Genomic DNA, 25,220 nt, shown 5'->3' on the forward strand with positions numbered 1-25,220 from the left:
ATTGTTGGATCAGAGTTGCCTCTTCCGATCCATTCCAGTGCTTTTCCTGCAAGTTGTCTGATCCAGTGCATGCTGCAGCAACTAAATGTGAATCCAGATCCTCTGCAGGACAGACTGAGAGTCTCTCCAGGACGTTTCACCACTGAACTGGAAGAATAGACTCCATCCTCTGACCTGTACAACCTGATGAGATGAAAGCAGAGAGGAAGCACACAAGAAAGTCACACAGTTATCACACAAGTTTTCTGGAATCACTGATGGCTTGATGTTTTCTCATGTCAAGTTATCAGGAGAACTCACAGGACAGAGAGAGAGCAACCAGCAGCAGAGTGAGTGTGTTGATCATCCTGAGTGTGGAGATGTGACCTCTGATGCTCCACACAAAGAACAAGATCAGTCAGCAGGACAGAAGTACACTGGACAGACTGGAGATTTGCATCAGGACATCATGAGGGAGGAGCAGCAAATATACTGACAGTCTGTTCTAGTTTCATCTAATCAACCTTTGATTCTGTGTGTAGCAGATCACTGATCCATGTATTATATTCGCAAATAGAACATTTTAACATTTTTGGGCATTTTCGTAACATGAGATGAAAGAAAAAGAATGAAACATAAATAACATGGACCAAATAAAAAAATGGTGTCTTCAGAAAAATGTTTGTCTCAGTCAGAAAGGATTTACTGAGGGTGTTTTATTACCATTAAAGTCAAAGTTCTGGTTGTATTCCCTGTTTTTTCCACAATTTCACTTCATTTTATAGTTGTTTACTTCAAGTAGCATTTTGACACTTTTCCAAATTTTCGCTTTATTTTAATTTTCATTTCAAGGTGTCAAGACGATAAAATTTCCACATTTTCAGTGTTATATACAGGACACAGGTGATTTTTCTCGTTGCATTTGTCTGAATTCATTCCTGGTCTGAGGGCTCCTCCTCTGGTGGCTTCATGTTACAAGTGTTCAGACACTGAGGGGTTTTTGTTCAGGTCTACTGATCATTTGTGTCACTGTGTGTATCTGGCACAGTAATACACAGCAGAGTCTTCACGCTGCATATTCTGTCCATTCAGAGTGGCTGTTTTGCTGGAAGAGTCTAAGTTGATACTGAACTTGTTCTTCAGTGAATCTTTGTAAATTGAGGTGTATCCAACAAGTGCAGCACCGATCCATTCCATTGCTTTTCCTGCAGGATGTCTGATCCAGTTTGTGTTGTAGTCACTCAAAGAATAAGAGACCTGACAGGTGATGGAGAGACGTTGACCTGGCTGCACAGTCACAGATTGTGGCTGAGTCAACTGTTCACACTTCACACCTGTTAAAACAAGAAAATATTGTATGTAGAATGATCAAGTCATACTACAAAGAATGAAGTACAGACTGTCATAAATCCAAAGAGACTCACAGGATGCAGCTGCAAAGAGCAGCAGTAGAGCTACAGACAACATGGTTGGAGGTGAAACTGATGTGCTGTGAACTTTGCTGACAGTCTGATGTTTTTAAAGCTGGACGCTCATGGAGTTTGCATAGAACATATGAAGCATCAGTGCTGGTCCAAGAGAAGCCAATAGAAATGTCTGTTCACTTATTGTATCTGCAGAATGAACACACACATGGAAATCACCTCCTGACTTCATACATGATATTTTAATGTCATTACATGTTAAAATGCAGCATAAAATATTTCTAAATATTTCTAAAACAACTGTTAACTTTTCTGTTTCTGGAAACTATAATGATTCAGTTTACTAATATCATGTAGTTTCTTGTGTATTTGCAATTACTGATGTTACTTTATATAAGCTGTGCTCTCCATGTTTGTGGTATTTTTATGTATCAGTGAGTATTTTATAATGATTTGTAATGATTTGTCATTTTCATTGATTTTTTTATTCCTTTGTAAAGTATCCTTGAGTTCCTTGTAAGGCACATTAAATAAAATATATTATTGTTATTATTAGTTTCTTTGAGAGAATTTTTTTCTGTAAGTACATCGGCATCATATTTGTGATGAATTTCACACAAATCAGCACAATGTATTGTAATTTTTCTTACTTATTTATTCTAATATTTACAACCTCATTAGCAGCAACAATAATCACTGATAGTATCCAAGATCATGTAGTAAATACAGATTATTAATACTGTCAGTTTTTGCAGATGTTTGAAGACAAAGATGTACACAGACACTCAGAAACTTTGGAGAAAAATATCTGCTCAGGAACTGGAAATGTGTGACAACATGAAAAAGCAGATGAATAAGTAAATAAATAATATGGTATTTTATGGAAATAACATAAAATCTAATCTCAGTAAAGTATCATGCAGCAGGATTTATTATCTTCATTTTCTTGTCTTGGATTGTTGCACTCGTCTTCTTATGGTCTAATAAAATAAACATGTGACAGAAATGAACAGAATGTGACAAATTCAGATACAAGCCTCCATGTCCATAAAGACATTCATGGACTTGTGCTTTACAGGATGTTCAGATACTTTATTTACTGATTTATTACAACAAACTGTTCATATTTTCATCACAACATTCTGAGATATTTCTGAGTCTTTGATTGCTGGATAATTGTGCTTTCATCAGAAATTAATAATAAATGTACAATTTATATAAACAATAAATTTTAATTACTTTTTAACTTAGATTTAATTACTCACATCTTCACATTCCTTCATTAGAGATATTTTTTTTAAAACTTAAAGAGCTACATTGATCCCTGTTGCTCAAAAAGTAAAATTACAACAAAAATGTGAATGTTTTGGGAAGTTTCAAAGTACGGGGGTGTGTGTGTGTGTGTGGGGGGGGGGGGGGGGGGGGGGGGCGCCTTGCCTTCATAGCTGTTCTGGGCTTCGGGGTCCTTCACACTTGCATGTACATGTCGTTCAGGTCCCACCAGCTCCTGTCAACTTCCACTGTTGAGAAGTGATGGGAGCCACCAGAATGTGCTGAGACTCTCTCCAAAGTGAAAACTCACACTAAGGATGCAGGACCTGGACTCCTTCCCCCACAAATAGAATATACCAAAAGTGGAATAAGAACTGGATCATTCTGTATCCACTGCTGAAGAAAGAGTTGCTGTGTCAATTCAATTAAAATGAAAATACAGCAGTGTTCTGTTCTTAAATTCATTCCTGGTCTGAGGGCTCCTCCTCTGGTGGCTTCATGTTACAAGTGTTCAGACACTGAGGGGTTTTTGTTCAGGTCTACTGATCATTTGTGTCACTGTGTGTATCTGGCACAGTAATACACAGCAGAGTCTTCAGGCTGCATATTCTGTCCATTCAGAGTCACTGTTTTGCTGGAAGAGTCTGAGCTGATACTGAACTTGTTCTTCAGTGAATCTTTGTAGCTTGAAGTGCCTCCAACACGTCCATCACCGATCCGTTCCAGTGTTTTTCCTTCAGGTTGTCTGATCCAGTTTGTCCAGTCGCTGCTCACAGAATAAGAGACCTGACAGGTGATGGAGAGACGTTGACCTGGCTGCACAGTCACAGATTGTGGCTGAGTCAACTGTTCACACTTCACACCTGTAAAGGAAACATGTTGAACATTGGATCAGTGTGATCACAGTCAACAGTCAGTGTGTTGTGATCATACAGTCAGTGAGACTCACAGGATCCAGCAGCCAGCAGCAGCAGCAGAGCTACAGAGAACATGTTGGTACTGAAGCTGATCTGATGGAGCTTCTCTTCTTCTGCTGACAGCAACATGTCAAGTCTTTATATCAGACTGTGAGGAAGTTCACTTTGCATACAAAGGATACTGATGGCTTATAAAAAAATGTCTGTTCACTGGAAGTTATAGTTTGGATTTGTGTGGCACACAGAAATGTGTGATCACATTTTTTGTAATAGACATTGGGTATAATGTGCTTATTTTTTCTATAAAGCTTGTCTTGGTGTAGTTTATAGATTACGTGACAAGGGGGCTCAACCTTTCACAGAGACGGCCTAGGGTGTGTTTAGCAGCCTCGTCTTCAGACTGACAGAAGAGGGAAGAACAACATCCATTATTGTCCGTCTCATTCTTTCTCCTGATTTAGAGGTTGGTGATTATCATAAAGTGCACATGATGTTGAAATTACTTACATGGTCTGTTCAAGGCCCCTAAATAATTTTGTAAGGACGGTATGTTTGATGCCAGAATGTGTAAAGTAAATTCTTGGACACGTTTCTTAAAGCAGGATTAGTTGTTCATCGACCTTTAATCACAGTCATATAATATTATATAATATAATGCAATATAATATAATATAATATAATATAATATAATATAATGCAATATAATATAATATAATATAATATAATGCAATATAATATAATATAATATAATATTATATTATATAATATAATGCAATATAATATAATATAATATAATATAATGTAATATAATATAATATAATATAATATAATATAATAGAACAATGTACATCAGGCTTCCTGCACTTCATCATGAGATCTTTACTATGAATTGTCTTTACTATCATTAATCATTTTCAGTCCTGACTGTTGCTTGAACCAAAAAATATTACTGTGTCTTAATTTGTCTGAAATATATTTTAGAATTAGTGTCACTAAATTGCTGTTTTTGTTGAATTGGAACATTTAATTGGTAAATGATATGATGACTATATCATATCATTATATCTTGCTTTAAAAGGTCCATGTGCTAAAATACATTAAAAGCCACAAAACATTGAAAACCAGACCAAATAACAAAATCCTTTAAAAAAAATAAAGATTTTAAAACATTCTTTCACATTCTGTTGCAATACAGCCAGGCCTGTTTCCTAAAATACAACAGAAACTGTCTTATTTGAAGCCACGTCTATTTAAAGGACATGATTTACATTTGTTTAACATTCCAACATGAATACAGTTTCATGTTTTGACAAATGTCAGACCAGCAAAGTGGTCAGCAATCTGTTTTACACATTATTATGACACAGTCAGACAAAAAAAACACGAACAAAAGGCAAAAAATAATGCTTTTCATACATTTAACACCCAAAATAGATAATATTAGCAATATTATATATATATATATATATATATATATATATATATATATATATATATATATATATATATATATATTACTGTTGTTGCATGTAAATAATTGAAGTTTTGGACTATCTGTTAGTGGTTGGGCTTCATGTTCTCTGAGTGTTTGTGCAGGTCTGTTGGTGGTTTGTATCACTGTGTAACGTACACAGTAATAAACAGCTGTGTCTTCAGGCTGCACATTATTTCCTGTTTATGTCACCAATCCAGCAGTGAGTGTGTGGTAAAGAAACTTATTCTTCAAAGCATCATTCTGGTAACAAAAATATCCTCTTCATGACCGAGTACAAATCCATTCCATTGCTTTTCCTTCACGCTGTCTGATCCAACCTGTTGCATAGCTGTTATCAGTCACAGAATAACCAGAGACCTGACAGGTGATGGTCAGAGTCTGTCCAGGCTGAACAAGCATTGAGTCTGGCTGGATGAGATCAATACTGTTCACACCTGTGGAGACATAAATCATCATTATTAGTATTTTAATGATTTCACACCTGCTGTTATGATCTTCTGCTGAAAGTTGTTGTTTTCATAGTTTTCATGTCACACACTGCTCAGTTAGTTTCATCCATTTCATATCCTCCACTGCCACCCTGAGGTCTTTGGAGGAACATTTTCTGGAGAGTTTTTGTACGGCCTCTTCATTAACACAGAGCACTGTGTGTGTCTTGCACAGTAATAAACTGTAGAGTCCTCTGGCTGTAAGTCGGACAGTCTCAGATACGTCATGCTGTTGCTGTTATCTCTGCTGATTTCTATCCGTCCTTGAACACTGCTGGAATAAGCAGTTCCACTTGCATCGCTCCAAATAGCCCCGATCCATTCCAGTCCTTTTCCTGCAGGTTGTCTGATCCAGCGCATGCCATAGCTACTGAATGTGAATCCAGATCCTCTGCAGGACAGACTGAGAGTCTCTCCAGGACGTTTCACCACTGAACTGGAAGGAATAGACTCCATCCTCTGACCTGTACAACCTGATGAGATGAAAGCAGAGAGGAAGCACACAAGAAAGTCACACAGTTATCACACAAGTTTTCTGGAATCACTGATGGCTTGATGTTTTCTCATGTCAAGTTATCAGGAGAACTCACAGGACAGAGAGAGAGCAACCAGCAGCAGAGTGAGTGTGTTGATCATCCTGAGTGTGGAGATGTGACCTCTGATGCTCCACACAAAGAACAAGATCAGTCAGCAGGACAGAAGTACACTGGACAGACTGGAGATTTGCATCAGGGCATCATGAGGGAGGAGCAGCAAATATACTGACAGTCTGTTCTAGTTTCATCTAATCAACCTTTGATTCTGTATTTACACTGTGATGTAGCAGATCACTGATCCATGCTTTACATGCACAAATAGAACATATAAATAAAGAACATTTTTGGGCATTTTCATAACGTGAGATGAAAGAAAAAGAATGAAAAATAAATAACATGGACCAAATAACAGATGGTGTATTAAGAAAAATGTTTGTCTCAGTCAGAAATTATTTACTGAGGGTGTTTTATTACCATTAAAGTCAAAGGTCTGGTTGTATTCCCTGATATTTCCACAATTTCACTTCATTTTATGTTTGTTTGCTTCAAGTAGCATTTTGACACTTTACCAAATTTTTGATTTATTTAAATTTTTCTTTCATGTTATCGAGAATTTACAATATTTCTATCATGAAGTACAGACTGTCATAAATCCAAAGAGACTCACAGGATGCAGCTGCAAAGAGCAGCAGTAGAGCTACAAACAACATGGTTGGAGGTGAAACTGATGTGCTGTGAACTTTGCTGACAGTCTGATGTTTTTAGACAGTTTCTGATGTTTTCTGTTGTGTTTTATAGATCAGTGAGTCTTGTAAAATGATTTGTAGAGTTTCTTTGAGAGATTTTTTTTCTGTAAGTACATCAACATATTTGTGATGAATTTCGCACAAATCAGCACAATGTATTGTAATTTTTTTTATACTTATTTATACATTTATTCTCATATTTACAACCTCATTAGCAGCAAAAATAATCACTGATAGTGTCCAAGATTATGTCGTAAATACGGATTATTAATACTGTCAGTTTTTGCAGATGTTTAAAGACAAAGATGTACACAAACATTCAGAAACTTCAGAGAAAAATAGCTGCTCAGAAACTGGAAATGTGAGAAAACATGTAAAAGCAGATGAATCAGTAAATAAATAACATTGTATTTTATGGAAATAACATGAAATCTAATCTCAGTTAAGCATCATGCAGCAGGATTTATTATCTTCATTTCTTGTCTTGGATTGTTGCACTCGTCTTCTTATGGTCTAATAAAATAAACATGTGACAGAAATGAACAGAATGTGACAAATTCAGATACAAGCCTCCATGTCCATAAAAACATACATATGCGCCTTTGGAGACGGCTTATGCTAGAGAAATGAACATTCAATACACCAGCAACAGCTCTGGTTGACATTCCTGCTGTCAGCATGCCAATGGCACGCTCCCTCAGTTCTTGCCACATCTGTGGGATAAAGCTGCACCTTTCAGAGTGTCCTTTTATTGTGGACAGTCTAAGGCACATCTGTGCACTAATCATGGTGTCTAATCAGCATCTTGATATGGCACACCTGTGAGGTGGGATGGATTATCTCAGCAAAGGAGAAGTGCTCACTATCACAGATTTAGACAGATTTGTGAACAATATTTGAGAGAAATGGTGACATTGTGTATGTGGAAAAAGTTTTAGATCTTTGAGTTCATCTCATAAAAAATTGGAGCAAAAACAAAAGTGTTGCGTTTATATTTTTGTTGAGTGTAGTTTGCATGTCACACACTGCTCAGTTAGTTTCATCCATTTCATATCCTCCACTGCCACCCTGAGGTCTTTGGAGGAACATTTTCTGTGGAGTTTTTGTACAGCCTCTTCATTAACATGGAGCACTGTGTGCTTTGCACAGTAATAAACTGCAGAGTCCTCTGGCTGTAAGTCGGACAGTCTCAGATACACCATGCTGTTCCTGTTATCTCTGCTGATTTCTATCCGTCCTTGAACACTGCTGGCATAAAAAGTTTTGCTTGCATCGCTATATATTTGGGCCAACCATTCCAGTCCTTTTCCTGCAGGTTGTCTGATCCAGTGCATACTGCAGCAACTAAATGTGAATCCAGATCCTCTGCAGGACAGACTGAGAGTCTCTCCAGGACGTTTCACCACTGAACTGGAAGGAATAGACTCCATCCTCTGACCTGTACAACCTGATGAGATGAAAGCAGAGAGGAAGCACACAAGAAAGTCACACAGTTATCACACAAGTTTTCTGGAATCACTGATGGCTTGATGTTTTCTCATGTCAAGTTATCAGGAGAACTCACAGGACAGAGAGAGAGCAACCAGCAGCAGAGTGAGTGTGTTGATCATCCTGAGTGTGGAGATGTGACCTCTGATGCTCCACACAAAGAACAAGATCAGTCAGCAGGACAGAAGTACACTGGACAGACTGGAGATTTGCATCAGGACATCATGAGGGAGGAGCTCATGGAGTGTTACACTTTGTTTCAACCAAATCATTGGTTTTCAATTTATTTTCATGTGATGTGACTGATTAGCCATCACTTTGGAAGACAATATCAGTACCTTTATGCTTGATTATTTCTTTTAACTGCTCGGAATAACAATATGACTTCTGTCAGTTTAATCCAGTTCTGATGTCATTTTTCCTGCTGTCACAAAGCTTCTTAGTGATCATTGTTCTGCTGTAACCTTAAAGCAGTCAGATTAACCATAAGACACTGAAAGTTGATTTGCTTGAACAAGACATTGATGAGTGGATCAAGTGTTGAGTGTCATCTGAATGTTACTTCAGTGGATAGAAGAACAACAAATCGGATCTTCTGAACAAACTGAGTCACTGATATCCATTTTCTTTCACTAGAAATGATGCATGATGAAAAACATTTCTTCTTCATTTTACATGTCAGAACTTGTTGTGTATTTAAATGTTTCTGAATCCTCACATCATCTGCTCATTTCCAGCTTTACATTAAAACATGACAGTTTTACTGTGTGTGTTTAAACTGAGTTTTATTTCCAACACAGGGACAGTTGATGGTTGTGTGTTTACCTGAATTACTGATATTGTAGAAACACACAGTCAACTTGTTCTTTCTATTTTTGTGTGGAGACATAAGAACAACAATAATAATAGAAGAAGAAGATCAACAAGAAGACGAATAAAAGTAACAGGGACAATAATAACAATTTTATTCATATAGCACTCGTAAAAAATCAAACTTACAAAGTGTTTTACAGAAAGGACAAAAAAGAAGAAGAACACCAAGAACACCAGATGAAATAATAAAATGACACATCCAGGTACAGAAAAGAACAAGTGGAATAGAATAAAGTAGAAGGTAAAAACATGAACACAATGCTAGAAATAATAATAACAGTAATATTTTTCATACATTTAACACAAAAGACATGATATTAATACTTTTTTTTTTACTGTTTTGCATGAAAATAGTTGAAGTTTTGGACTGTAAATGTCTGTTAGTGGTTGGGCCTCGTGTTCTCTGAGTGTTTGTGCAGATCTGTTGGTGGTTTGTATCACTGTGCCACGTACACAGTAATAAACAGCTGTGTCTTCAGGCTGCACATTATTTCCTGTTAATGTCACCGATGCAGCAGCAAGTGTGTGCTAAAGAAACTTATGCTTCAAAGCATCATTCTGGTAAAAAATATCCTCTTCATGACCGAGTACAAATCCATTCCATTGCTTTTCCTACACGCTGTCTGATCCAACCTGTTGCATAGCTGTTATCAGTCACAGAATAACCAGAGACCTGACAGGTGATGGTCAGAGTCTGTCCAGGCTGAACAAGCATTGAGTCTGGCTGGATGAGATCAATACTGTTCACACCTGTGGAGACACAAATCATCATTATTAGTATTTTAATGATTTCACACCTGCTGTTATGATCTTCTGCTGAAAGTTGTTGTTGTCATAGTTTTCATGTCACACACTGCTCAGTTAGTTTCATCCATTTCATATCCTCCACTGCCACCCTGAGGTCTTTGGAGGAACATTTTCTGGAGAGTTTTTGTACGGCCTCTTCATTAACACAGAGCACTGTGTGTGTCTTGCACAGTAATAAACTGCAGAGTCCTCTGGCTGTAAGTCGGACAGTCTCAGATACGTCATGCTGTTGCTGTTATCTCTGCTGATTTCTATCCGTCCTTGAACACTGCTGGAATAAGCAGTTCCACTTGCATCGCTCCAAATAGCCCCGATCCATTCCAGTCCTTTTCCTGCAGGTTGTCTGATCCAGCGCATGCCATAGCTACTGAATGTGAATCCAGATCCTCTGCAGGACAGACTGAGAGTCTCTCCAGGACGTTTCACCACTGAACTGGAAGGAACAGACTCCATCCTCTGACCTGTACAACCTGATGAGATGAAAGCAGAGAGGAAGCACACAAGAAAGTCACACAGTTATCACACAAGTTTTCTGGAATCACTGATGGCTTGATGTTTTCTCATGTCAAGTTATCAGGAGAACTCACAGGACAGAGAGAGAGCAACCAGCAGCAGAGTGAGTGTGTTGATCATCCTGAGTGTGGAGATGTGACCTCTGATGCTCCACACAAAGAACAAGATCAGTCAGCAGGACAGAAGTACACTGGACAGACTGGAGATTTGCATCAGGACATCATGAGGGAGGAGCTCATGAAGTGTTACACTTTGTTTCAACCAAATCATTTGTTTTCAATTTATTTTCATGTGATGTGACTGATTAGCCATCACTTTGGAAGACAATATCAGTACCTTTATGCTTGATTATTTCTTTTAACTGCTCGGAATAACAATGTGACTTCTGTCAGTTTAATCCAGTTCTGATGTCATTTTTCCTGCTGTCACAAAGCTTCTTAGTGATCATTGTTCTGCTGTAACCTTAAAGCAGTCAGATTAACCATAAGACACTGAAAGTTGATTTGCTTGAACAAGACATTGATGAGTGGATCAAGTGTTGAGTGTCATCTGAATGTTACTTCAGTGGATAGAAGAACAACAAATCGGATCTTCTGAACAAACTGAGTCACTGATATCCATTTTCTTTCACTAGAAATGATGCATGATGAAAAACATTTCTTCTTCATTTTACATGTCAGAACTTGTTGTGTATTTAAATGTTTCTGAATCCTCACATCATCTGCTCATTTCCAGCTTTACATTAAAACATGACAGTTTTACTGTGTGTGTTTAAACTGAGTTTTATTTCCAACACAGGGACAGTTGATGGTTGTGTGTTTACCTGAATTACTGATATTGTAGAAACACACAGTCAACTTGTTCTTTCTATTTTTGTGTGGAGACATAAGAACAACAATAATAATAGAAGAAGAAGATCAACAAGAAGACGAATAAAAGTAACAGGGACAATAATAATAATTTTATTCATATAGCACTCGTAAAAAATCAAACTTACAAAGTGTTTTACAGAAAGGACAAAAAAGAAGAAGAACACCAAGAACACCAGATGAAATAATAAAATGACACATCCAGGTACAGAAAAGAACAAGTCGAATAGAATAAAGTAGAAGGTAAAAACATGAACACAATGCTAGAAATAATAATAACAGTAATATTTTTCATACATTTAACACAAAAGACATGATATTAATACTTTTTTTTTACTGTTTTGCATGAAAATAGTTGAAGTTTTGGACTTTAAATGTCAGTCAGTGGTTGGGCCTCGTGTTCTCTGAGTGTTTGTGCAGATCTGTTGGTGGTTTGTATCACTGTGCCACGTACACAGTAATAAACAGCTGTGTCTTCAGGCTGCACATTATTTCCTGTTTATGTCACCAATCCAGCAGCAAGTGTGTGCTAAAGAAACTTATTCTTCAAAGCATCATTCTGGTAAAAAATATCCTCTTCATGACCGAGTACAAATCCATTCCATTGCTTTTCCTTCACGCTGTCTGATCCAACCTGTTGCATAGCTGTTATCAGTCACAGAATAACCAGAGACCTGACAGGTGATGGTCAGAGTCTGTCCAGGCTGCACAAGCACTGAGTCTGGCTGGATGAGATCAATACTGTTCACACCTGTGGAGACACAAATCAACATTATCTCCAGCATTCATCATATTACTGAGTGTTTGTAATGTGTCGATGAGTGTGAATCCAGTGAAAGCTCCTCACAGGATCCAGCAGCCAGCAGCAGAATCAGAGCTGCAGAGAACATGTTGATGTTGGAGCTCAACTGATGTGAAGTCATGATAATGGGAGAGCATTTAAATGAATGGAAATAGTTTGTATTAAGTCAAACTCAAAAGACAGTGTCTCACAAACACACATAGATACATATTTTACACTGATTCCTCCATCTATAGAAAAATATATTTGACTTTTTGCTAATGTGTGATTTTTTTATAGAATGATGTTTTTTTTTACTTTCAAATTTTATACCTAAATTATTTTTTTAAACTCATCAAATGTTGGAGGACCTTTCATGTTCTTGTTGCATAAATATCAGTATTTTCATGATTTCCCACCTGCTGTTTTGATCTTCTGCTAAAAGTTGTTGTTTTCATAGTTTTCATGTCACACACTGCTCAGTTAGTTTCATCCATTTCATATCCTCCACTGCCACCCTGAGGTCTTTGGAGGAACATTTTCTGTGGAGTTTTTGTACAGCCTCTTCATTAACATGGAGCACTGTGTACTGCTTTGCACAGTAATAAACTGCAGAGTCCTCTGGCTGTAAGTTGGACAGTCTCAGATACGTCATGCTGTTGCTGTTATCTCTGCTGATTTCTATCCGTCCTTGAACACTGCTGGAATACTCAGTTTTACTTGCATCGCTATAGATTCGCCCCAGCCATTCCAGTCCTTTTCCTGCAGGTTGTCTGATCCAGTGCATGCTGCAGCAACTAAATGTGAATCCAGATCCTCTGCAGGACAGACTGAGAGTCTCTCCAGGACGTTTCACCACTGAACTGGAAGGAATAGACTCCATCCTCTGACCTGTACAACCTGATGAGATGAAAGCAGAGAGGAAGCACACAAGAAAGTCACACAGTTATCACACAAGTTTTCTGGAATCACTGATGGCTTGATGTTTTCTCATGTCAAGTTATCAGGAGAACTCACAGGACAGAGAGAGAGCAACCAGCAGCAGAGTGAGTGTGTTGATCATCCTGAGTGTGGAGATGTGACCTCTGATGCTCCACACAAAGAACAAGATCAGTCAGCAGGACAGAAGTACACTGGACAGACTGGAGATTTGCATCAGGACATCATGAGGGAGGAGCTCGTGGAGTGTTACACTTTATTTCAGTCAGACATTTATTTTCTATTTGTTTTCATATGATGTGACTAATTATCCTTCAATGTGGAATACAATATCAGTCACTTTATGACTGATGATTTCTTCAGATTGCTCAGACAAATAGTGTGATTTCTGACACTCATTTCTGATTTCATTTTTCCTGCTGTCACAAAGTTAATTCGTGATCAGTGTTCTGCTGGAACCTTAAAGCACAGTCAGAGACTGAAAGTTGGTTTACTTGAACAAGACATTGCTGAGTCGATAAAATTCATCAGAGTGTTTCTTCAGTGAATGTAAACAACAAATCTGATTTTCACAACAAACTGAGTCACTCATCTCTATCATTTTTTCCTCTAGAAATGATTCAGGATCATAAATATTTCTTCAGAACTTGTTGTCCATTCAAATATTTCTAAATCCTCACATCGTCTTTACATTAAAACATGGACGTTTTTCTGTGTGGATTTAAATGGATTTTTCTCCAACACGGGGACAGTTCATGGTCATGTCTTTACCTGAATTACTGATATTGTAGAAATTCATTCAGATTGTGGGGAAGAGTTTCTGAAAGTATTCATACAGCAGTTTTAATCTTTTTTCTATCTTTGTATCTGGCCAGATATCTGCTTGAGACATAATAAAAATAATATTAATAATAATAATAATAATAGAAGAAAAAGAAGAAGACAAATCACAATACCAGTAACAATAATAATTATTTTATTTTTACGCTGCTGAACCAGTGGGTGGAAGACCAGGTGAATGCCAGTGGAGGTGGGCAGCAGAGGATTCGTAGTCCGTTCCCTACACAATGCCTACAGAATCCTAGGAATAACTGGAGCAAGTAGGAGGAGGGCCATCGGTAAACATAGAGAGAGCATCTAAGTGGCTCTGGCTACAAAGGGGGGAGCAGTGTGGACAGAAAGATGCCACTTGGACACAGGAGGAGGTTTGATCAACCTCCACCGGGTCGCCTGGATGAGAGTGTCTGTTGTAAGACCTGAAACACCCAGTGACTCCAGGAAACAACACTGATGATGTGTCCAAGTGTGTGTGCATCAAGGGATGCTTTAAATAGACATGTGCTTTACAGACAGGGCAAATAAAGAAGGAAACTCAGGAAGAACAAGAGAAGGCTGGTCAGTCCAAACATGGTAAAAGATACTCAAAGTAAATTTGTGCAACACTACATAAAATATTAAAATGTCACATCCAAGTAAAGGAAAGAACAAGTGCAATGAAAATAAGTAGAGGGTAAAACCATGAACACAATGCCCAGAATAATAGTAATAATGATAAATTAGTCAAATAAATATGTGAATTTATAATGGGTAAATGAGAATAAAATGAAAAATAAAAGCATTTAAAATTAATCAACTATTTGTTATAAGTATATTATGATGATTAAGAATAATAATAATACTTGGGCGCCTGGATAGCTCAACTGGTTCGATTCCAGCTCACGGCCCGTTTCTGCATGTCTTCCCCCTGTTCTCCTCCCTACTTTGCTGTCTGCCTCTCAACTGTATCTATCAAATAAAATGCCAAAAAATAACTTTCAAGAATAACAATAATAATAATAATAGACATAAAAATAGACAGAAATGGACATAAAAATAAAAATAGAAATAGATGATTTTAGGTCAGTCACTGTCTTAGTTACAGTGAGCACCCTGACCACCACCTCATAAATCACCACAGTAACAGTTATGGTAAGAGCAAAAACTGTCATCCTATAATGTCACTGTGAAGCCACTGTAGGTTTTGTACAGCTGCTGAACCAAGTCCAGCAACTATGTCTCTGGAGCACAATCATAAAGAAGCAGAATCTTCTTTTTTCAGACTGTTTATCTGCAGATACTATTGATCCTCAGGGCCAGTGACCCCCTAATTAACTTATTCAGCTGTCAGAGAATCACCGGACCAGCTCTCAGTCTCACGAGTCTGGTTCTACTGCCCCCTGAGATCTTACTCAGAGGGATGCTGCAGAACTGTGAAGCTGGTAAACGAGGAAAATTCGCCTAGCTTTCTCACTGCCTTCATCCAGATGCCTATCCCTGCTTCCTCTGATCATTAATTTAACCGAGTAGCCACTTCGGTATAGTTAAACTTAATCACCAGTCACGCCTGTTGACGGCAGCTTTTCCTCTCATGGATCTTGCACTTGGTAAGTTTCTAGGTTTAATTCAGAGATTATGGACATATAGACAACCTCTAGGATATGTATATACCGGACCAATCTGGCCCCTATAATTAGGTAACCTTTCAGAACCTCTACTATTGTTATGCACGCAGTAATCTGACTTTTTACATCCAGAGCGAGATGTATAAGTATCATTCAGGGATAAAAATAGCACTTGCAATTTGTTGTCTTTAATTGCAGAATAATGCTTTATTAAAATATATTTAGCAGGGCAAAAGCAAAGCCAATAAATCATCAGACAAATAATCAAACACTGGATAATATTCAAATCACTCATCCTAACTCCTAACTGGTATTATGCTTTCTCAAAAGAAGAGTAATAATCACCCAATATATGTAATTTGGAGGGAGAGAGCAGTCAGGGTGTGGCCACACCCGGCTGCTCACCTGAGACCCGACAAGTGTTTGAAACCCGCCGGGGCCCAGGGGGAAGTGGACGGGGGTCCGGACCAGATTTAGATCTGCATGTATTCAATTTTGTTGTTTGGGCCAATAAACTTTGTTGTAATCCATTCTGGTGTTATTCCTTTGGAAATAATAAATTCCAGTAATACTCCATCAGTCAGTGTTATATCCAGATCACAGTTCTGTAATCCTTCAGCAATGCAGAATGAGCAGTTCCTTTAATCCAGGGGTGTCAAGATCAGTTCCTGGAGGGCCACTATCCTGCATGTTTTAGATGTTTCCCTCTTCCAACACACCTGATTCAAATGATCAGCTCGTTATCAGGCTTCTGCTGAGCTTGATGATGAGCTGATCATTTGAATCAGGTGTGTTGGAAGAGGGAAACATCTAAAACATGCAGGATAGTGGCCCTCCAGGAACTGAGTTTGACACCCCTGCTTTAATCCATAATTCCAATAGAACAGTTATTCCTTTTGCAGATCATGTTGAATTCCCCGTCCGAGTTACGGGATAAAATCCCCTTAGCTCAGGGCATTTCTAGCCTGGTTTGCATCAAGCGACTACCCCCGCAACGACTCCCAACTTGCATCTCGATCAGGCGTAATTAGGGGCTCGGGCTTCGCAACGAGCCACTATTGTTCTCCTGCTGCGTTTATCGTCTTTTATTCTTCACGTTTCCGCCGTTTTTCGATTCGCTTCTCGTCCTAGGGCTTTGACAAAACCCAAATAAATTATATATCAAAACGTGCGGCTTCATCGGGAATAGTGTGCTATGACTTTTCTAAGACATTTGTCATTTTTTCGCAGAATTATTCGCAAAAAACTGCGAAAAAAGTCCCATAGGAAATGAATGGGGACTGAAAAAAATCGGCTTAAAAAATCCACTGTTTTCCAAACACCACTCCTTCGCCATACGTTCACCTAGAAACTTCATTTAACCATCAAAACGCAGTGATTTTTCTTGTCTCCGCAGGAATGTATTTTATGTCAGGCTGAGATGTACAGTTTTTGATCAGTGAGTCCTCAAAAAAGTGAAAATTCTCAACATCTGCTCTGTTTAGAGTGCGGCATGTCAGTTGGTAGAGTGGAGGAGAGGAGAAAAATCCGCCTGAAAATTTCACGATCGCATCGCCCTCACGACCAAACGATAAATGTTAGGGGAATGAAATTTGGTCAGATTGGAGACAATTTTCCTGGAATTCAAATGAATCCAAGTTTGAAGACCTAGCTCTTTCTGAAGTGAAATGGCAGGCAGCAGTTTAGTCCAAAGTCGCACCGTTCTCTCCATAAGAACCAATGTAAACTGAATCATCTGGCTCATGGAGGGACAGTGTTTTTTAAATCGCTGTAACTCGGTCATTTCTCACAATATTTGGAAAATAATCATATGTATGGATAGCCACAGCCTTCCTCTCGCTCACGGTCATTTTAGTTTTCAGCTAGCATTAACGGTTAGCCCACAATTAGCGCCAGAATGAGACGTTGCGCACTGCTGCTGAGAAGCACTTTTCTGCTGTCTGTGGCAGGCAACGTTGCTATGGTGGCCCATAGCAACCGCCCTTACACATGTGCAGGCATGGTCGCACGCACACACACAGACTCATTGGTGTGCCACACCCACCTTCACACCAAATACCTCCACAGGAGCTGCATTTCAGCTGGAAAATCAGTTCAACCTCTCAGCTTCACACAGCCTTTAGAGCAGGGGTGTCAAACTCAGTTCCAACACACCTGATTCAAATGATCAGGCTCGTTATCAGGCTTCTGCTGAGCTTAATGATAGCTAATCATTTGAATCAGGTGTGTTGTAAGAAGGAAACATCTAGAACACAGAGGATAGTGGACCTCCAGGAACTGCGTTTGACACCCCTGCTTTACAGTAACTCCAATCCAAATTTTGACCAGGTCAGATCTTCCTGTCTCTGCCTTTCAAAATAAAAGCACAGCACAATTTCAAAATAAAAGCCTGCGACGGACTGCAAACGCCAGTTAAACCTCTCAGCTTCACACAGCCTTTACAGTAACTCCAATCCAAATTTTGACCAGGTCAGATCTTCCTGTCTCTGCCTTTCAAAATAAAAGCACAGTACAATTTCAAAATAAAAGCCTGTGACAGAAAGAAAACGCCAGTTAAACCTCTCAGCTTCACACAGCCTTTACAGTAACTCTAATCCAAATTTTGACCAGGTGAAATCTTCCTGTCTCTGCCTTCCAAAATAAAAGCATAGCACAATTTCAAAATAAAAGATTGCGACGGACCAGAAAACGCCAGTTAAACCTCTCAGCTTCACACAGCCTTTACAGTAACTCTAATCCAAATTTTGACCAGGTGAGATCTTCCTGTCTCTGCCTTTCAAAATAAAAGCACAGCACAATTTCAAAATAAAAGCCTGCGATGGACCGGAAAACGAAGAAATACTCCTCTCCCGCGGCCGCTCCGGACATGCACCCATCCCGAGCCCCTCCTGCGATTTCCGCGAGCGGGAATTGTCTAGTTTATAGTGAACTGAACCTTATGCATATGCAATGACAGCACCCTTAATTAACATAGCAATGATCCCATACTAAATTAATTTGAGCAATAGCTTCATCTCTACCCCCTTCCAACTCGCACACTTCTACCATGCACCGACCGCATGGACACCTCCACTTTTAAGGAACTGAAACTATCTGCCCCCCTGATCTCTCCTGTCTGCAGCTCAGCACAGGCTCCTGATCAGGAAATGGAAAAGCAGATGTCAGCCTCTAACTGTCGCTGGCATCCCATTGTGCAATCTTTTCCACAATGTGTACAGACTTATTAAAAAACCCAATCTATTCTGAGTTTAATCTTTACGGTGAACACTTGACCCTAGTTCACTTAACTCTTGACTTCTCACCTCATTACAAAGTTAAAACCCTCTTATTTTAACAGTTATCAAAACTCTTTCTAAAACATTTCAGTTTCATAGAGATCAACTCTCTTAAAAGCATTCCCATTTCATAAAGCATAAGTTCCTCTTTTATGTCAAATCTATCAAACACATCAGTTTCCTCTGGTAACCAAAAACATCAGTTTTCACAGTGAGCTGCTGTTCTGACCTGGTTATTTCTTAAACAAAGATTATCAAGACAACCTTTCAAAAATAATCAAACCCTCACTTTTTACAGTGAGACACGCTTCTGACTTCTACACTGTTTCAACATTAAAGAATGTAAGAATAGACACTTGGTTATATCAAACTCATTCATTAGGTTATGGCATAATCTGATCCTAAATCACAGGTTATAACATCACAATGTTCTCTTATTTAGCTGTTGTTCTGTCAGAGTCTCCCCTTTGTGGCTGATTCTGGGATCTCATATCTCTGTGCTTCACAACACCCCCTTCTATGAGATCCCAGTCAGCCCCTATAAATGGCTGGTTTTGGGATCCCATACCTCCATGCTTCACAACAATACTGATGCTGTACATTGTTGTCTCTGGAGATAGTGGATTGACCTTGAACTGACTGAGGGTTTTATTTGCTGCTTCCATCATATTTAATAGCAGTGATCCATTCCAGTCGTTTTCCAGGAGCCTGTCTGATCCAGGCGTTCCAGGAGGCACCAAAGTTCATTCCAGAAGCAGAAGAGGTCGGTCTGTGGGATTCTCCAGGACTTTTAACCACTGATCCAGATTCAGTCAGAGTCTGACCATCAACACCTGCAGAGACAAAACAGAAAACAATCACTTGTTGTCAGTTGGTCATTTCTCAAAACACATTAAACTCAGGATCTGCAGATATTTTCTCTCCTGTCCAGCACAGTGTCAGAAGCAGCACAACTGTCCTGTAGTCCATCATGTCAAACTGTGTGTCCTCTGTTGTCTTTCATCCTCTCCAGGATCTGATAAGTAGAGGTGGAAGACTTTCATGTTTTGCATTGACTCCTCCTGACAAACAGGAAAGACCTGCGCTGGATTTGGCCAACCTTGTGTGTTGAATTATGAAGGACGTCTTGATTCATACAACATAAAATAAATGTTGTGCTGTGAAATGTAGTTATCTGAGGGCAAGTGTTTCATGTTTTTATGATTAAAATTATCGTGGATGGAGTTATTTTCAAGGAAAACCTCAGACACTACAAGCAACAAGGAAAAGCAGCATGCAACTGAAAAATAAGCCACAGTGCAGTGTGTGTGTGTGTGTGTGTGTGTGTGTGTGTGTGTGTGTGTGTGTGTGTGTGTGTGTGTGTGTGTGTGTGTGTGTGTGTGTGTGTGTGTGTGTGTGATGTTGCAACTAAATTTGAATTGTTGGATAGCAGTGTCAGTTCAAAAACAAACAGAACAAATTCTGAACAACTAAACCGCTTTACAACCTTTCATATTTGACAGATAATTAGTAATTTCAGGTGACTTCATGAATGAATTTCCTCTCCAAACCAAGCCAAAAAGGTGACTTATTTTACTACATTAACCCAAATTAATCGTGAATGGAAAGAGTTTTTATTGAGTCAAACTCAAAAGACACTTTCTCAAACACAAACACATGAAGACATGGATGAATTTTATTTCACACTCATTCCTTGACTTCATAGAAAACACACAACATTTCACACATCTGTGGAAAAATATACTTTGATTCTAATTGTGTGATTTTTATAGAATGATGTTCTTTGTCTTTCAAACTTTATACCAAAATTGGATTCTTTTCTTGAACCCATCAACTTTGGTTAACAGTTCATGTTCTTGTTGCATTAATATCAGTGTTTTAATGATCTCACACTTGCTGTTATTATCTTCTGCTGAAAGTTGTTGTTTTCATAGTTTTCATGTCACACACTGCTCAGTTAGTTTCATCCATTTCATATCCTCCACTGCCACCCTGAGGTCTTTGGAGGAACATTTTCTGTGGAGTTTTTGTACAGCCTCTTCATTAACACAGAGCACTGTGTACTGCTTTGCACAGTAATAAACTGCAGAGTCCTCTGGCTGTGAGTTGGACAGTCTCAGATACGTCATGCTGTTGCTGTTATCTCTGCTGATTTCTATCCGTCCTTGAACACTGCTAGAATAAACAGTTCCACTTGCGTCGTACCAGATAAACCCCAACCATTCCAGTGCTTTTCCTGCAGGTTGTCTGATCCAGTGCATATTATAGCTACTGAATGTGAATCCAGATCCTCTGCAGGACAGACTGAGAGTCTCTCCAGGACGTTTCACCACTGAACTGGAAGGAATAGACTCCATCCTCTGACCTGTACAACCTGATGAGATGAAAGCAGAGAGGAAGCACACAAGAAAGTCACACAGTTATCACACAAGTTTTCTGGAATCACTGATGGCTTGATGTTTTCTCATGTCAAGTTATCAGGAGAACTCACAGGACAGAGAGAGAGCAACCAGCAGCAGAGTGAGTGTGTTGATCATCCTGAGTGTGGAGATGTGACCTCTGATGCTCCACACAAAGAACAAGATCAGTCAGCAGGACAGAAGTACACTGGACAGACTGGAGATTTGCATCAGGACATCATGAGGGAGGAGCAGCAAATATACTGACAGTCTGTTCTAGTTTCATCTAATCAACCTTTGATTCTGTATTTACACTGTGATGTAGCAGATCACTGATCCATGCATTATATTCGCAAATAGAACATTTTAACATTTTTTGGGTATTTTCATAACATGAGATGAAAGAAAAAGAATGAAACATAAATAACATGGACCAAATAAAAAAATGGTGTCTTCAGAAAAATGTTTGTCTCAGTCAGAAATTATTTACTGAGAGTTTTTTATTACCATTAAAGTCAAAGTTCTGGTTTTATTCCCTGATATTTCTACAATTTCACTTAATTTTATGGTTGTTTACTTCAAGTAGCATTTTGACACTTTTCCAAATTTTCGCTTTATTTTAATTTTCATTTCAAGGTGTCAAGACTTTATAAAATTTCCACATTTTCGGTGTTATATACAGTACATAAGTGATTTCTCGTTGCATTTGTCTGAATTCATTCCTGGTCTGAGGGCTCCTCCTCTGGTGGCTTCATGTTACAAGTGTTCAGACACTGAGGGGTTTTTGTTCAGGTCTACTGATCATTTGTGTCACTGTGTGTATCTGGCACAGTAATACACAGCAGAGTCTTCAGGCTGCATATTCTGTCCATTCAGAGTGGCTGTTTTGCTGGAAGAGTCTAAGTTGATACTGAACTTGTTCTTCAGTGAATCTTTGTAAATTGAGGTGTATCCAACAAGTGCAGCACCGATCCATTCCATTGCTTTTCCTTCAGGATGTCTGATCCAGTTTGTGGCGTAGCTGCCCAAAGAATAAGAGACCTGACAGGTGATGGAGAGACGTTGACCTGGCTGCACAGTCACAGATTGTGGTTGAGTCAACTGTTCACACTTCACACCTGTTAAAACAAGAAAATATTGTATGTTGAATGATCAAGTCATACTACAAAGAATGAAGTACAGACTGTCATAAATCCAAAGAGACTCACAGGATGCAGCTGCAAAGAGCAGCAGTAGAGCTACAGACAACATGGTTGGAGGTGAAACTGATGTGCTGTGAACTTTGCTGACAGTCTGATGTTTTTAAAGCTGGACGCTCATGGAGTTTGCATAGAACATATGAAGCATCAGTGCTGGTCCAAGAGAAGCCAATAGAAATGTCTGTTCACTTATTGTATCTGCAGAATGAACACACACATGGAAATCACCTCCTGACTTCATACATGATATTTTAATGTCATTACATGTTAAAATGCAGCATAAAATATTTCTATACTTCCATCAGTAAAACAACTGTTAACTTTTCTGTTTCTGGAAACTATAAATGTGTTGTCAATGATTCAGTTTTCTCATAGGTAGTGTCTACGGATACGGGTCCGTACCTGTAGCCCACAGGCTTCGGGTACGGCACTTTCCATTTGCCAGACAGATACGGACCCGTACGCGAGCCTCGCGAGTCAAGAAGCTGCTAACCACTGCAAACTGTTGAAAGGTAAGCAAAGGTTAAGGTTAGGGTTAGTGTTAGGGTCAGGTTTAGGGTCCGTACCTGTCGTACCGATGCTACGGGTCCGTACAGCTAGCGTCTACCGGGAGTCACGTGACCAGATCTCGCATATCTGATTGGCAAATGGCAAGTGCCGTATCCGTAGTCCACAGGCTACGGGTACGGGTCCGTACCTCCACCAACAACCTTTCTAATATCATGTAGTTTCTTGTGTATTTGCAAATACTGATGTTATTTTATATAAGCTGTGCTCTCCATGTTTTTGTTGCATATTTGTACATCAGTGTGTCTTGTAAAATGATTTCTACAGTTTCTTGAGAGAATTTATTTACTGTAAGTACATCGACGTATTTGTGATGAATTTCACACAAATCAGCACAATGTATTGGGATCTTTAGCATTTATTTATTCATTTATTACAGTATTTACAACCTCATTAGCAGCAAAAATATTCACTGATAGTCTATAAGATCATGCATTGAATGCAGATTATTGTGGATGGTTTACCATTAATACTGTCAGTTTTTGCAGATGCTTTAAGACAAAGATGCAGACAGACATTTGAAACTCTGCAGAGAAAATATCTGCTCAGGAACTGGAAATGTGAGAAAACATGCACAAAAAAATGAATAAATAATATGGTATTTTATGCAAATGACATAAAAACTAATAAGTATCATGCAGCAGGATTTATTATCTTCATTTTCTTGTCTTGGATTGTTGCACTCGTCTTCTTATGGTCTAATAAAATAAACATGTGACAGAAATGAACAGAATGTGACAAATTCAGATACAAGCCTCCATGTCCATAAAGACATTCATGGACTTGTGCTTTACAGGATGTTCAGATGCTTTATTTACTGATTTATTACAACAAACTGTTCATATTTTCATCACAACATTTTGAGATATTTCTGAGTCTTTGATTGCTGGATAATTGTGCTTTCATCAGAAATTAATAATAAATCTACAAGTTATATATACAATAGATTTTAATTACTTTTTAACTTAGATGTAATTACTCACATCTTCACATTCCTTCATGAGAGATATTTTTAAAACTGAAAGAGCTACATTAGTCCCTGTTGCTCAAAAAGTAAAATTACAACAAAAATGTGAATGTTTTGTGAAGTTTCAAAGAACAATCTCAAATTTGGAGTAATAAATAATATGATAATAAACTTTAGTTATACTGTACATTTTTGCAACGTTGCAAGGTCTTTAACAGGAATCAAAAGATGAAAATAAATATTATCATCAATAAAAACAAGTGACAAACAGACAAAGATCATGAAAGCAGCCAGAGAGAAATAAATAAAGATCAGTGAGCAGAAAACAATCAGGTCATAAAACAGAAGAGAAGCTGTGAAGAGATCATGAAGCAAAGCCACATATCAAACATTCACAAAGGCCTCCAAGATTATTTATGATATTTAAAAGCCACTAATGATTTTAACTGCTGGATTGTTCTACAGTTTGGATGCAGGAACAACAACAGGTCCAGTCACTCTTGTTCACAGGTAGAGAACCCCATTTACCAACCTGAAAGGATGCAGGACCTGGACTCCTTCCCCCACAAATACAATATACCAAAAGTGGAATAAGAACTGGATCATTCTGTATCCACTGCTGAAGAAAGAGTTGCTGTCTCAATTCAATTAACATGAAAATACAACAGTGTTCTGTTCTTAAATTCATTCCTGGTCTGAGGGCTCCTCCTCTGGTGGCTTCATGTTACAAGTGTTCAGACACTGAGGGGTTTTTGTTCAGGTCTACTGATCATTTGTGTCACTGTGTGTATCTGGCACAGTAATACACAGCAGAGTCTTCAGGCTGCATATTCTGTCCATTCAGAGTCACTGTGTTGCTGGAAGAGTCTAAGTTGATACTGAACTTGTTCTTCAGTGAATCTTTGTAGTCTGAGCCTCCAGTATATTTCCTCCCAATCCACTCCAGTGCTTTCCCTGCAGGTTGTCTGATCCAGTGTGTGGCGTAACCAAGAGAATAAGAGACCTGACAGGTGACGGAGAGACGTTGACCTGGCTGCACAGTCACAGATTGTGGCTGAGTCAACTGTTCACACGCCACACCTGTAAAGGAAACATGTTGAACATTGGATCAGTGTGATCACAGTCAACAGTCAGTGTGTTGTGATCATACAGTCAGTGAGACTCACAGGATCCAGCAGCCAGCAGCAGCAGCAGAGCTACAGAGAACATGTTGGTACTGAAGCTGATCTGATGGAGCTTCTCTTC

At 38.7% G+C, this 25,220-nt stretch overlaps 1 long non-coding RNA gene across 1 annotated transcript in view; it reads right to left on the reverse strand.

Moving 5' to 3' along the window:
- The window catches only part of LOC127531524 (uncharacterized), a 36,918-nt gene extending 12,083 nt beyond the window's left edge, over positions 1–24,835 (reverse strand). Inside the window, exons 1-2 of the long non-coding RNA XR_007938660.1 lie at positions 24,508–24,835; positions 1,404–1,592 (exon numbers count right to left, since the gene is read on the reverse strand). This is a non-coding gene — a long non-coding RNA (uncharacterized LOC127531524). The remainder of the gene's footprint in view (positions 1–1,403; positions 1,593–24,507) is intronic.
- Between the last annotated feature and the right edge of the window lie 385 nt (positions 24,836–25,220).

Source organism: Acanthochromis polyacanthus, chromosome 21 (assembly GCF_021347895.1).
Source record: "Acanthochromis polyacanthus isolate Apoly-LR-REF ecotype Palm Island chromosome 21, KAUST_Apoly_ChrSc, whole genome shotgun sequence".
In the NCBI taxonomy this organism is placed as follows: domain Eukaryota; kingdom Metazoa; phylum Chordata; class Actinopteri; family Pomacentridae; genus Acanthochromis; species Acanthochromis polyacanthus.